Below are 13,511 nucleotides of genomic sequence, written 5' to 3'. Positions count from 1 at the left end.
TGCGGTGGCAGGTAGAATAACGCTCCAGAGTGGTATCTATCCTAACCCCGGGAAACCATGAATAGACTATGTGGCACAGGGAAATTAAGGTTGCCAGTCAGCTCCCTCAGCTAGGGAGATGATCCAGGTAAACCCGATACAAGCAACAGGGTTGTAAGTGGAAGGAGGCAGAAGAGGAGCAACCAGAGAGATGGTAGTGTGAGAAGGACTTGGCCTGACGCTGCTGGCTCTGAAGATGGAGGAACACAGCCATGAGCCCAGGAACGTGGGCGTCTCTAGACACTGGAAAAGGCAGAAGAGCAGACGGTCCCCGAGGGCCTCCCAGAGAAATTCAGCCCCGCTGACATCTTGACTTTAGTTCGGCGAGACCTATTTTGGATGACTGAACTCCAGAACCGTAAGATCATAAATTTGTGTTGTGTTAAGGCCCTAAGCTAGTGGTCATTTGTTAGGACAACAACAGAAAACAAATACATTCCCCAACAGGAAACCAGAGCGCTCTTACCAAAACGAGGGGAAAATGCTGGGCCGGCAAACAAATAGACCAGAGCAGATGTGTACCATAGCCTGGGCCTCTAGTATGACTTGTTCTGTGGCTCTTTGGATCTCTTCCCAGGGGAGACAGCATAGAATGTACGTCACAAAGTGTTGGCGGTAGGAGCGTGCACCTGTCCCACAAAGCCAAAGGTCGCAGCGCCCGTGAGCAAAAGCAGAAACGCCCGAGAGTGTTACCTCCAAAGGCACTCCCCACAGACTTGAAACCTGGTTCCTTCACTTACTGGCTGGGTAACCCTAGGTGAGTTCCTTCACCTCTCTGTGCCTCAGTAAAAAGAGGATGATACGCATCTATCTGATCGAGTTCTTGGGAGGACTGAGGTTAATACGTATAGCTAAGCATCATGGCTGGCATATGATTAAGACTCAAGTGTTCTTGGTTGCTATTCCGACTAACACTACTAAGCAGTGTGTGTATCGATTTGTAACCCTTGGGTCTAGGGCCACAATATGTGGGGTCAAAGTTGGCTCTGTCACTTAGGACTTCTCTGCTTGGGCAAGTTATTTAGCATTGATCAGGCACAGTTTTTTCATGTGTAAAATGATGGTATTAAAGTGACCTCCCTCATGGCGTTGTGGTGAGGCATGAATCAGTTAATACGCTCAAGTCCTAAAACAATGCCCGACAGATCCAATAGATGTTATCTGGCATCCTCTCTGTTCGCAGTCGTCCGGGGTCACCACCATCGAGTCAGTGGCTCCTCAGGAGACCATGAAGACCTTTTAGGTTGGGAAGAACCGTGGTCTCCGTACTTGGCAGTCACCGGAGCAACACTGCCTGCCCTCCTCCAGGAGGCCAAATCATGGTGGAGCCTGGGGGAGATGCACATGTGATATATAAAAAGCAAGGAAAGTGGAGAACTTAGCTGTCAGAAACACACCGTCTGGAGAGACTCGTAAATGGGACACAGAGAGCCCGCCTGCCTCTCTTTTTTCTCTGCTCTGCGACTGCGCAGTGTTGGGACTTGCCTGTTGCCTTGGATTCCGTGCTTTTACACTTTGTAACATGGTCAGAACATTAGGTTAAGGAACCTTGCCATTTTCCTATTCAAAGCTGTCCACTCAATAATATCAAGAATTCCCACTTTGGTAGATAATGACAAGAAGTAAGACAGCCCGTTAGTAAACAAGCAAATCATTTCATGGCAACAGCTGATTTAATCAAAACATTCTGGTTCTCCCTCATCTGAACCCACACAAGGAATGAACCAATCCAATTGGAAAAAAATATTTGTTTTATCTTTGCCACATTTATTTACTCTTAGGGACTATTTAACTTGATGGGCAGAGAAGCTGGAAAAAAGGGAACTACTCGAGGCACCGGGCAGCCCTGTGTCTCTCCGGCACCAGAAGAAACCGGCTGGAGGTACCTTCCCCAGGGGCCTGTCCTCCAGCCGCGTCTGGAAGTCCTTTGCCCTTGTCTTCATGGGGGAGAATCGCGCCGTTCGTGTGCCAAGTTTTGGGGGTGGGGGTGCAGAATGGGAATTAGAGAAAATAAGTCAGTAATTTAACAGTTCTACCCAGCCATGTAAGTGATTTTTAAATAGGAAATCGTCTTTCCAACACGTTTTCTGACAATCGCGTTTGTGTGACGCATTGAGAAGGTGTTACAGGAAGGCAAAGATAAATTAGATCCGGAGGAAATCCCAAGGCACACCCAGTCAAAGTTCACATGAAAGACGCGAATACCTGTGAGGAGTCGAAAGCTACAGGTGTGTTCCAGGTTGGAGCCGGGACCTCATAAGGACACTAGCTGCCTGTGCTTTAATAAAAAGTATGTATCTGGCACAGTGCTCCTAAAACCCTTAGACATGATTATCTTTTGTCTGCTAATGAGGTGAGTCCTGTGGGGACCTAGCTAGCTTCAGGATGGGAGCCGGTCAACAGAAAAGGCAGCCAGATGATTAGAGGCTTACAACTTTCAGCCCTGCTCCCCCACCTCCGGGGAGGGCAGAGGGGCGGGAGATGGAGGTCGGTCACCACTGGCCAGTGATTGAATCCATCATGCCTGCAGAATAAAACCTCCACAGAACCCCTAAACTATGGGGTTGGAGGAGCTTCTGGGGTGGCGAACACATCTACGTGCTGGAAGAGCGGCATACCCTTAACCCGACAGGCTCTTGGGAGCCTCTCACATCTCACCCTCTGTACCTCACGCCCTGAGCCAAAGGCAGACGCTTAACCGCTGTGCCACCCAGGCGCCCCAAGAGTGCTATTTTTAAATCAGTTTTTGTACTAAAGGTAAATCAGTATCTTTTCTTATCTGTAATTTCTCTGGCCCTGAACTAGTCTCTTTCTTGAATCACTTGAATTAAGCTGGGGGTGAAGGAGGGGTGTCTAGACCTTTAAGTTGTTCCTCTCCAAGTTAGTTATTTTTCAGTTTTATCTTTTTAAGAGTCAGGTTTATTGGGGAATAATTTACATAAAATAAAATTTACCCCTTTAAAGTATCATTCAATGAGTTGTGTCAATTGTATATAGTCATGTAATTGCTGGCTTATTCAAGATGTAACATCTTTCTACCGACTGCAGAAGTCCCTTCATGCTCCCTTTTGGTGTCTCCTCACCCTCTCCCATTTCCTGGCAACATCTAATCTGTTTTCCAGAAAATCATGTAAATGGAATCCTATAATACATAGCCTTTTGTGCCTGGCTTCTCATCCTTAACATATTGCTCTTGAGACTAATTCATGTTGTTGCATGTGTCACTAGTTTGCTCTTTTTAAAATTTTTTCTTTATTGCTGAGTATTATTCCATGGTCTGGATGTAGTACAATTTTTTAGCCTATTTACCTGTTGCTGAACATTTGGGTTGTTTCCAGTCTTTAGCTACTATGACTAAGATTGTTATAAACATTCATATACAGGCCTTTGTGTAGACATACGAAATCATTTCTCTTGCATAAACACCTGGGGGCGGTATTGCTGTTAAACATATTAAGTGTGTGTTTGATTTTATAAGAAACCACTAAGCTATTACATTGTTTGTTTGTTTGTTTTACCACTAAGCTATTTTAAAGTGGTTTTACCATTTTCCATTCTCACCAGGAATCTGAGAGTTTCAGTTGCTTCGTATGTCTGCCAATAGCTGGTAATGTCAGTCTTTTAAATTTTAGAAGTTCTAGTGGGTGCGCAATGGTATTTTATTATGTTTTAATTTAGATTTCCCTAAATTCAAATCAACATCTTTTAATGAACTAATTTGTCGTTTATACATATTCTGTGATGAAAGTGTCTGTTTAAATATTTCGACCACTTTTTAGTTGGATTTTTATATTTTTCTTATTGAGTTGTAAAGGTTCTTCATGAATATTCTTATATCTACAATATCTATTATCAGATATAGAATTTTCTAATGATTTTCCAAGTCTGTGGTTTTTAAATTTTTTCTTTTTTCTCTTTTTAAAGGTTGTATTTATTTATTTGAAAGAGACAAAGAGAGAGCGAGCGCTCATGGGCACAAGCAGGGGGAGGCAGGAGGAGAAGCAGACTCCCAACTGAGCAGGGAGCCAGATGCAGTTCTCGATCCGAAGACCCTGGGATCGTGATCTGAGCCAATGGCAGACGCTTAACCGACTGAGCCACCCAGGTGCCCCTAAAAATATTCTTAACATTATCTTTTTAAAACAGCTTTATTGAGCTATATTCACGTTATCTTTTGAAGAGCAGGAATTTTTCATTTTGATGAAGTCCCAATGTACCAATTTTTTCTTACCATTTGTGATGTTTGTGTCCTAAGAAGCCTTTGCCAGACCCAAGGTAACAAGATTTTCTCCTATGTTTTCTCAGAAGTTTTATAGTTTTGTCCCTTACATTTAAGTCTATGATCCATTTAAAATTAATGTTTGTGGGGCGCCTGGGTGGCTCAGTCGTTAAGCGTCTGCCTTCGGCTCAGGGCATGATCCTGGCGTTCTGGGATCAAGCCCCACATCAGGCTCCTCCGCTACGAGCCTGCTTCTTCCTCTCCCACTCCCCCTGCTTGTGTTCCCTCTCTCGCTGGCTGTCTCTATCTCTGTCAAATAAATAAATAAAATCTTTAAAAAAAAAAATTAATGTTTGTGTATGGTATGAAGTAAGGGTCAAGTTTCATTTTTCTGGTGTATGGATATCCAATTCTTCTGCACCATTTGTTGAAAAACTATCCTTTCTTCATTGAATTACCGGGGCAGTTTTGTTCAAAATTAGTTGACTATAGTTTGGTGATCTATGTCTGGACTCTCTAGTCTGTTCCCCTAATCTTTATGTCCATCTTTAGATCAGTACTACCCTGTCTTGATTACTATAGCTTTAGAATAAATCTCCAAGGGGCTCCTGGGTGGCTCAGTTGGTTAAGCGTCTGCCTTCAGCTCAGGTCATGATCCCAGGGTCTTGGGATTAAGCCCCACCTAGGGATCCCTGCTCAGCAGAGAGCCTGCTTCTGACTATCCCTCTGCTGCTCCCCCTGCTTGTGCACTCTCTCTCTCTGTCTCAAATAAATAAATAAAATCTTTAAAAAAAATAATAAATCTTCAAATCAAATAGAGTGAATCTTGGGGCACCTGGGTGGCACAGTCGTTAAGCATCTGCCTTCGGCTCAGGGCGTGATCCTGGTGTTATGGGATCGAGCCCCACATCAGGCTCCTCTGCTGGGAGCCTGCTTCTTCCTCTCCCACTCCCCCTGCTTGTGTTCCCTCTCTTGCTGGCTGTCTCTGTCAAATAAATAAATAAAATCTTAAAAAAAAAAAAAACAAATAGAGTGAATCTTCTACCTTTGTTAGCCTTTTTCAAAGATGATTTCTAGGTCCTTTGCATTTCCAAATACATTATAGAATCAGTTTGTTGATTTCTACAACACAACAAAAAGGCTGTTGAGGTTTTGCTTAGGATTGTGTTGTATCTATAGATCAATTTAGGGAGAATGACATCTTCACAATATTGATCCTTCCCATCCATGAGCATGATCTCTCTTTTCATTTGTTTAATTTTCCTTAATTTTTCAGCATTAAAGATTTTTTTTCATGTACAGCTCTTGCACATCTTTGATTACATTTATCTTTAACTTTTCTATGTTTTTAAACCTATTGTAGATGATATTCTTAACATTTTCAATTTCCAATAGTTTGTTGCTAGTAAATAGAAAAACAACTTATTTTTTGTACTGACCTTGTATCCTGAAACCTAGCTAGACTCACATATTTAGTGTAGTAACTATTTGTATTTTTGATTCCTTAGAATTTTCTATGTAGATGATTATGCTGTTTGCAATTGAAGACATTTTTACTTCTCCTTTACAATCTATAAACTTTTATTTATTTTCTTGTCTTAATGCACAGGCTGGGATCTCCATCACAATAGTGAAAAGAAGTTGTAAAAATGGGCATTCTTGCTTTGTTCCCAATCTTATGGGGGAAAGCATTCAATCTTTCACCATTAAGAATGGTGTTAGCTGGGGTTTTTTTGTAGATAAGGTTTGTCAGATTGAGGAAGTTTTCTTCTATTCCTAGTTTGCTGAAACTTTTTTATGATGGATGTATGTTGAATTTTATAAATGATTATTTTTTACATATATTAAAATAATTATATGATTTTACTATTTTAGTCTGTTGAGATTGTGAATTACTGACTGATTTTGAATATTGAACAAACCTTGCCTTCCTGGAATATATCCAAATGGGTCATTCATATATTATCTTCTTTATATATTCTGGATTCAGTTTGCTAATATTTTGTGATTGTGCTTTTGAGGATATTGGTCTATAGTTTTCTTTTCTGTCTTATCTGTCTTTGGTATCTAGAAAGATGCTGGCCTCCTAGAAGGAATTGTGAAATGTTCCCACTTCTATTTTGGGGGAAAAGTTTATGAAGAATAGGTGTTATCTCTTAGTGTTTGGTAAAATTTACCAGTGAAGCTTTCTGAATCTGGAATCTATTTCTTCAATAGAGATAGGGCTATACAGATCATCCATTTCTTTTGAGCAGGGTTTCGTGTTTTATTCTTTTGTAGTGACTGTCTTTGTGTGAGACATTGTCTTTTATAACTGTCCTCTGATTTCCCAGTTGCTATCAGTGATATTTATTTATTCATACCATCTTTATTTACTATACCATCGTTATTATGTCATGTTTATTTTTGTCCATTAAATGGCTGAAAACAACAGACTACGGGATAACTAATCTGGTTGGCAATGAGCACGGGGCAGGGGAGAGTAGGTGCTAGTGGCAAAACAGAAGGCATGGTAGACCTTGGGCTGCAAATACTGTGTCATGAAAGACAAGGATTTGCCTGATGATGTTGTCAGACCAATTCGCCTCTTTTAAGTACTGGTTTTAAAAATGGGAGGGGAAAAAAAAGGGACAACTTGAAATAAAAGTCTTCTCAGCAACACTGGAAAAGCCGAAGAGAAAAATGACAGGACTTACCAGCACAATGTTCACAGAGTTATTTCTAAATAGATTTTTTTTAATTTTGTAAGAACTAAGACTTCACTTTTGTGTTTATTTTAGAATTGTTGGCACATACTGAAATGTAACAATTTCTTGGTTGGGAGGGTTTTAAAACAAAACAAAGGAAACTAACTTTCCCCCTCAAGTATTTATCACTTGCTTTTGTTCAAATATTGTAAATAGCCTTTGATAATATTGCAGCCACATTTGTTTTAATAGCACTTTCAGCGATTTGAATGACCTATTTTAAGAGTAACTTACCCGCCAAGCTACTTTTCCACTTAAAATGTTTTCTTTGTTCATATTAAACCCTATACTGTTTTCCTAAGGACGATTTCTTTACAAGTACAGAACAACCTACTTAATCTACTTTGGCTTTATTTATTCACATGCAAACTATCATTTTTTTTTTTCCTACCACTGTCAAAGTGTTATAAGAATAAAATCAGGTATATGCTATAATATATTGGTGAAGAGAGATTTAAGCCATCATATACAGGTGAACTGAAGATATTCTATTGTTTGCCATTATGTCAGGGCATGACCCTTGACTGTGCTAGTTTGAATGTGCTAGGTTAGCAGAAAAGGCCTGTATGGGTGATCCGTGGGCCTTTCAGTGTGGAACGTATATGGAGGTTGTCTGGTGACTCGCGGAGGTGGTGATTGTTTGTGTTAGTCAGAGTCGCATTTTGTAGCTGTGCCACATGCCTTAGGTTAAAGTTAGTCTCATCCATGACTGCCAATCTCCAGATTGGTTCACTGGGTGCTGGTGCTTCTCAGAATTCCATGACTAAGCCAGGAGCGGTGTTTGTTATTTACTAACAGGTATTTCTTCTGACTGCTCTGCTTACCACATCATCATTCCAGGCCTTGACCTTTGCGATCCTCGCTGGAAAATCAAACATACCTAAGCCGCCCAGGCTTAGGTCTAATAACACCATCAATTGCAAAAGGTCGTGGAACAGGGCTTGGAGGGTGATTTGAATGAGAAGGAAACTTAACTGCCCATCAAATCCAAATTTTTCATGAGAAAACAAGAATCCAAAGAAGTTAAGGGGCTTGAGCAAGATTCCCACTCCTGTGAAGCATTTCTGGACTTCCCAAGGTGGTTTGGAGTGACGCTTCCCAGCTGTTTGCAAAACCAGTTTGTGCATTTCTCCATGACTTTTAACCCTTTGTTAGAATGAATTGTCGGTGGCGTCTTTCTCACTAAACCCAGACCCCCTTAAGAGTGGGCTGAATTATATTTGTCTACAAGGCCTGGAACATTTAAGTCCTCATGAATGTTTTGTAAGTGGGTGAGTCCCTCACATGCTGTCTACTAAGCACCATAGTTGTGAGGTCAAACTCCAGGAGATTAAGGAGAAGGACCTCTTGGTAGCAGACCAGAGTCCGAAGGCTAAACCACAGATTAGGGTGAGAAGCATATCTAGTTGGGGAAGATGAGAATTCAGGCACCCGGGCCAGAAAGAAGACAGTAAAAGCGTTTCAGTTTCCTTACTTGTAGATGCCTTCAAGTCATTCATTCATTCAATAACTTTACCCTGGGTATCTACCAGGGGCCAGGAGCTTCTTTAGGTACTGGGAACACGGTCGTGATTATATAGACAAAGTCCAAGGGGAGAGAGACATGAAACAAATGACAAACAAAAACCATTGTAATGTCAGGTAGTAGTAAGTGCTGAGATGAAAAATAAAGCAGGAGAAAGAAAGGGTCACTGATAAGAAAGAGGAAGGCTCTCTGAGCAAAGACCTGAACAAAGTGAGGGAATGATTCCATGAGAATATTGGGGAAAGCACATTTCAGGGAGAACAAGTACAAAGGCCCTAAGTGAAGCTCGGTGTGTTTGAGAAACAAGGAGTTCAGAGGATTAGAACGTCGTGAGGGAGAAGAAAGGAGACAAAGAAAATTATTTTGCACTAGTGAAATAATATCCTTTCTAGCACCAAAGTCTTAAGATTGATGATCTTCTGACCACGTAGAGCAGTCGCAGTGAAGAGAGCCCCGTACAACGGTGAGGGCAGACTTTTCTCTCCGGAGCAGTACTTCCACAGAGGCTATCACCCTTCAGCCAGGGTTCTCACCTGAGGTCAAGAGGACCCTCGGGATTCATAGTCGGCCTTCAGATTATCAATTAATCCCCTGAATCTGGGCTTCCACAACATTTTTCTGCAGAGAAAGTCTTAGATGCAGCCTGTACATAAATGCCTGGGCCACGTAGGGATATAGGAGAATGAAATAGGTCAGGTAGGAGAACCTGGCCACCCTTTGCTTAAATACACAGAGGAGTATGTTTCACTTTCACAGAGAAATAAGGTCTTTCCGATTTGTCCTGAAATATCCAGTCTTTGGATCTTTTATTTCCCTGCTTCTGGTAGAGACCTGGGTCCAGAGAAATACTTCTTCACCACGAGAGAAACAACAATACAAGGGTGATGACAAATGGCAAGTAATGTTCAATGTTGGGGAGACCACAGGGGATGGTGAGGACTGCGGTGGACAGGACGACTGTGGTGAATGTGCCTTCTAAAGGGGCAGCCACTACCCTGCTTCAGCTGATCACTGCTGTGAGGGAATGGGATCCAGTGTTGACAGAGTCTAGGGTTGGTTAAGAGAAAGCAGAAATCTAGATCACTTTGGGGGTGAAATCTAAAGAATTTTAATTCTTAAAAAGAATTTTGGGGGCGCCTGGGAGGCTCAGTCGTTAAGCGTCTGCCTTCGGTTCAGGGCGTGGTCCTGGCGTTCTGGGATCGAGCCCCACGTCAGGCTTCTCCACTGGGAGCCTGCTTCTTCCTCTCCCACTCCCCACTGCTTTCTCGCTGGCTGTCTCTCTCTCTGTCAAATGAATAAATAAAATCTTTAAAAAATAATAATAAAATAAAATAAAAAAGAATCTTGGCACACCAACCATAACAGCCTGAAGGATCAAATATGGCCCATAGGCAGGTGGTTTGTGAACTCTGATCCATAGATTTTACCAGAATTTCTGAGAGATCAGTGACTTTATATTGACAACTACTGCCCTAGAATATGATTCCCCTCAACTTCTGTGCATAGAAAGACCAAGGGCATGGCCATCTCCCAAGTTCCTGGGTCCTAGAAGTCTAGGGGAAAGCCTGGCTTTTCCCTCCTGCAATCCCTGACCCAGAGCACTGAAGCCAGCCAGAACACCAGGGAGTGTCCTCCGTTGTGGGGATGGAGCAAGCAGGACATTGTGAAAGGGAATTGGTATTGAGAAGCACCAGAGAAGTAAGAGATGCTCGTCATAGAGAAGACAGCTCTGTTCTGCATCTTCTCAATTCTCCATCCGTTCCCTCCCATGGATTCCTCCCTGTCCAACTCACCACACCCCACAAGAGCATCGCTGATTACAAGTTACAGAAACCCAAATCAAACGAGGTAGGGAAAAATTAACTCGTTGGTTCTGATATCTGAGAAGGCCAAGGGTAGTGCAGCCTCAGGCATATTGGAGTCAAGTACTCAGGAACCTCTTCCTCTCACTCAAACCTGAGCTCTGCTTTCCTCTCCGTCGCTTTCATTCTTTGGACTCCTACATGGTGGGAAAGTTGGCTTACATGGTCATTACTGCTCATCGTCTCAGAAGAGGAGGGATCATTCCTCTTGCAGCACTTACATCAAATCCTAAAAAAAAATAATAATCTGCTTGGGCTGTGATACTGGAAAAACCTGTGTCCAGGGGAATAAGATACTTCTATTGACTAACCTGGGTCACATGCTCTCCAGAGCAATGGGTTCCAGAATCACAGGGATTTGTGAGGGTGCGGGGTGTGTGTGTGTGTGTGTGTGTGTGTGTGTGTGTGTGTGTGTGTGTGTGAGAGAGAGAGAGAGAGAGAGAGAGAGAGAGATGGTTGTGGTGGTGATGGTGACATGGCAAAGTTTAAAAGGAAGAGATGGTGGCCAATTAAAAGTGTACCTTTTGCTCACATGCACTTCAGACACAAGAGCCAATGATCATCCTATATCTCCCCCACCCCTAAAACAAAAACTAAAGAACTCTCTGCAGCTAGGCAAAAGCTCAGCGTGGAGCACTTGTCAATTCTGGTACTAGAACATCTGCATTGCAAATCAAGAACATCCAGTTTGGGATTTTCAAGCCTTGGCAATTCCTCAATGCAGGCGACAGAAGAAACTCTCCAGCTTTGTGAAAATCACTCTCCCTCTCCGCTTCAAGTAGAATGACAGTCCCCCACTGCAGCCACGCACCTGCTCCACTGAACAGAACAGATATGAGACAGAGATTTAGAGAGATATAGAGATGTAATATGAGATATAGATGATCTTATTTAGTTCTCACCACGGCCCCATAAGGTAAGTTCCACTGTTATCTGTGTAAAAGGCTAACTAATTTGCCAAAGTTCACTCCTGTAGCAAGGGGTAGCAGATTTAAGATCCCGGCTGGGCAGTTTCACTTTAAAGCCATGTGGCTAAAGCACTGCCCACCATCCATTCACTCACCCAACAGTCAGGTGGACTGGCTGCTACATGCTGGGGACTAGTGGAGGTGCTGCGATATAGCTGGGAACAGTGCAAATACAAATACATGTCCTCATGAAGCTTACGTTCTAGTGCAGGAGATAGGAAACCAGACCAGTAAATAACATATAAACTAGGTTAGATCGTGATCAGCATTAGGGAGAAAGCTAGAGCGGCGAAGAGAGAGAAATGTGTGTGGGAGCAGGTCGATTCTGAATAGGGTGGTCAGGCAAGGTCTCCCTAAAAAGGTGGCACTGAAGGAAAAGGTGGTCTGAGGAAGTGAGGGAGCAAACTTGCAAATACCTGAAGGAAGAGCGTGGTGGGTCAAGGAGACAGCATAGAAGGCTCTGAGGAAGGAGCAAGGGCAGTAGGTCTTGGAAACAGCAAGGAGGCCAATGTATTTTAAGCAGTGACCAAGGAAAAGAGCAGGAGGGGATGAGATCAGAGAGGTAAATGGAACCAGATCTTGTAGGGTGCTGTGAGTAGCTACTCAGATTTTGTCATTCACTCTGGTGTGATGCAGCCATTTGGATTGGAGCAGAGGAGGGATATGCCATGACTTGGTTTAAACAGGATTATTCTCACTGTTCTGTCAGGAAGAGTCTGTCAGAGGGACAAGGGTGCCAGCAGGAGGCCGTAGCACAGCCAGGCCGAGACTGGTAAGCTAGGCTTGGGCTGGTGTCTGCTGGAAATGTGGCAAGGGCTTCAGTTCTAGGTTCATTATGAAATCCAGTCAAAGGATTGGCCAACACGTGGGATGTGGGGTGTGTGAAAAAGAGCACGCAAGGATGACTTAAAGGCTTTTAGCCAGAGCTGATGAAGACTAGAAATGACATTTTTCAGAGATGGGGGAAATGAAGGAGGAATCGCTTTTGTTTTTGTCTTGGGGTTGTTTTAAGAAATTATCGGGTCTCAGTTTGGGACATGTTAAACTGGGGATGTCTATTAGACATCTGAAAGGCAATGCTGAGTGACACGTCTGGGAGTTCAGGAGAGAGATCCATCAGGACTAGGGTCATAAGCTCTACAAATTACACGTGACTCCCTTCGAGTCACTGAAGACACTGATCCACATGCAGTTTTGGAAAATTATAACTGTATCAAAAATACTGGAAAAAGGGGCACCTGGGTGGCTCAGTTCGTTAAGCATCTGCCTTTGGCTCAGGTCATGATCCTGGGGTCCTGGGATCGAGCCCCACATGGGGCTTCCTGCTCAGAGGGGAGCCTTCTTCTCTCTCTCCCACTCCCCCTGCTTGTGCTCTCTGTCAAATAAATAAACAAAATCTTAAAAAAAAAAAACTGGAAAAGCATTAGGAAAGTCAAATTTAAAAATTCACCCATATCCTGCCACCCCAAAAGCAGCTGCTTTCATTTCTCCACATTTCCTTCTGTTTTTGCCCACAGGCATACATAATTTTATAATGCTGTAATCATAGCATATATACAACTTCATATTCTACTGTTTTTCACTTAACATGATCCCATAAATATTTTCTAAGAGGCTCCCATATGTGTTTCTTGGGGATTAAGAAGGCCAACAAAATGCTGGGCATCGCTGGGAAACATTTCAGTAACAAAAGTTGAAATCTTATTTGCTACAAAGTTTGGTGCCCCTATAGTTGGCATTGTGCTTACTGTAATTTTTGTGGACAATGACTGTCTGTGGAGATGACTTTGAGCCAGGACCTGAATGATTAAGGCTGTCCACACACCCAACCTGGGTAAGGGCATCCCGGGAAGAGGGAACAGTGTGTGTGAAAGAGGGAATGGCACGTGTTAGGAGGCAACAGGAAAGCACATTAAGGAGGGTTGCTGGCAGATTCATTTCAACTGACAAATAGAAATTTACCTTTGTAAAATGTTTAAATTTTTAAAATTTAAACTACAGAACAGTGGGTACACCCTTCATCTGGGATTCTCTAGAAAGGAATAGAAGCCATGTGGAATAATTTAGAACATAGCGAACCCCATTAGATGACTAGTAGTTCTTAAAGGTTCTGGGCCTCAGACTATACACAAACTCTGCATGGAATCTGAT

General features: G+C 42.7%; 1 protein-coding gene across 2 annotated transcripts in view; it reads left to right on the top strand.

Moving 5' to 3' along the window:
- MRPL42 (mitochondrial ribosomal protein L42) overlaps positions 1-12,772 on the top strand; it is a 72,966-nt gene extending 60,194 nt beyond the window's left edge. For both annotated transcript variants that reach the window (XM_057316274.1, XM_057316271.1), the window contains one exon: positions 617-12,772. The gene's annotated coding sequence lies outside the window, so the exon portion shown is untranslated. The remainder of the gene's footprint in view (positions 1-616) is intronic.
- The last annotated feature ends 739 nt before the right edge of the window (positions 12,773-13,511 follow it).

Source organism: Ursus arctos, unplaced genomic scaffold (genome assembly GCF_023065955.2).
Source record: "Ursus arctos isolate Adak ecotype North America unplaced genomic scaffold, UrsArc2.0 scaffold_21, whole genome shotgun sequence".
In the NCBI taxonomy this organism is placed as follows: Eukaryota; Metazoa; Chordata; class Mammalia; order Carnivora; family Ursidae; genus Ursus; species Ursus arctos.
The sequence above is the reverse complement of the archived record's forward strand: the minus strand, read 5'-3'. Positions and strand labels throughout refer to the sequence as shown.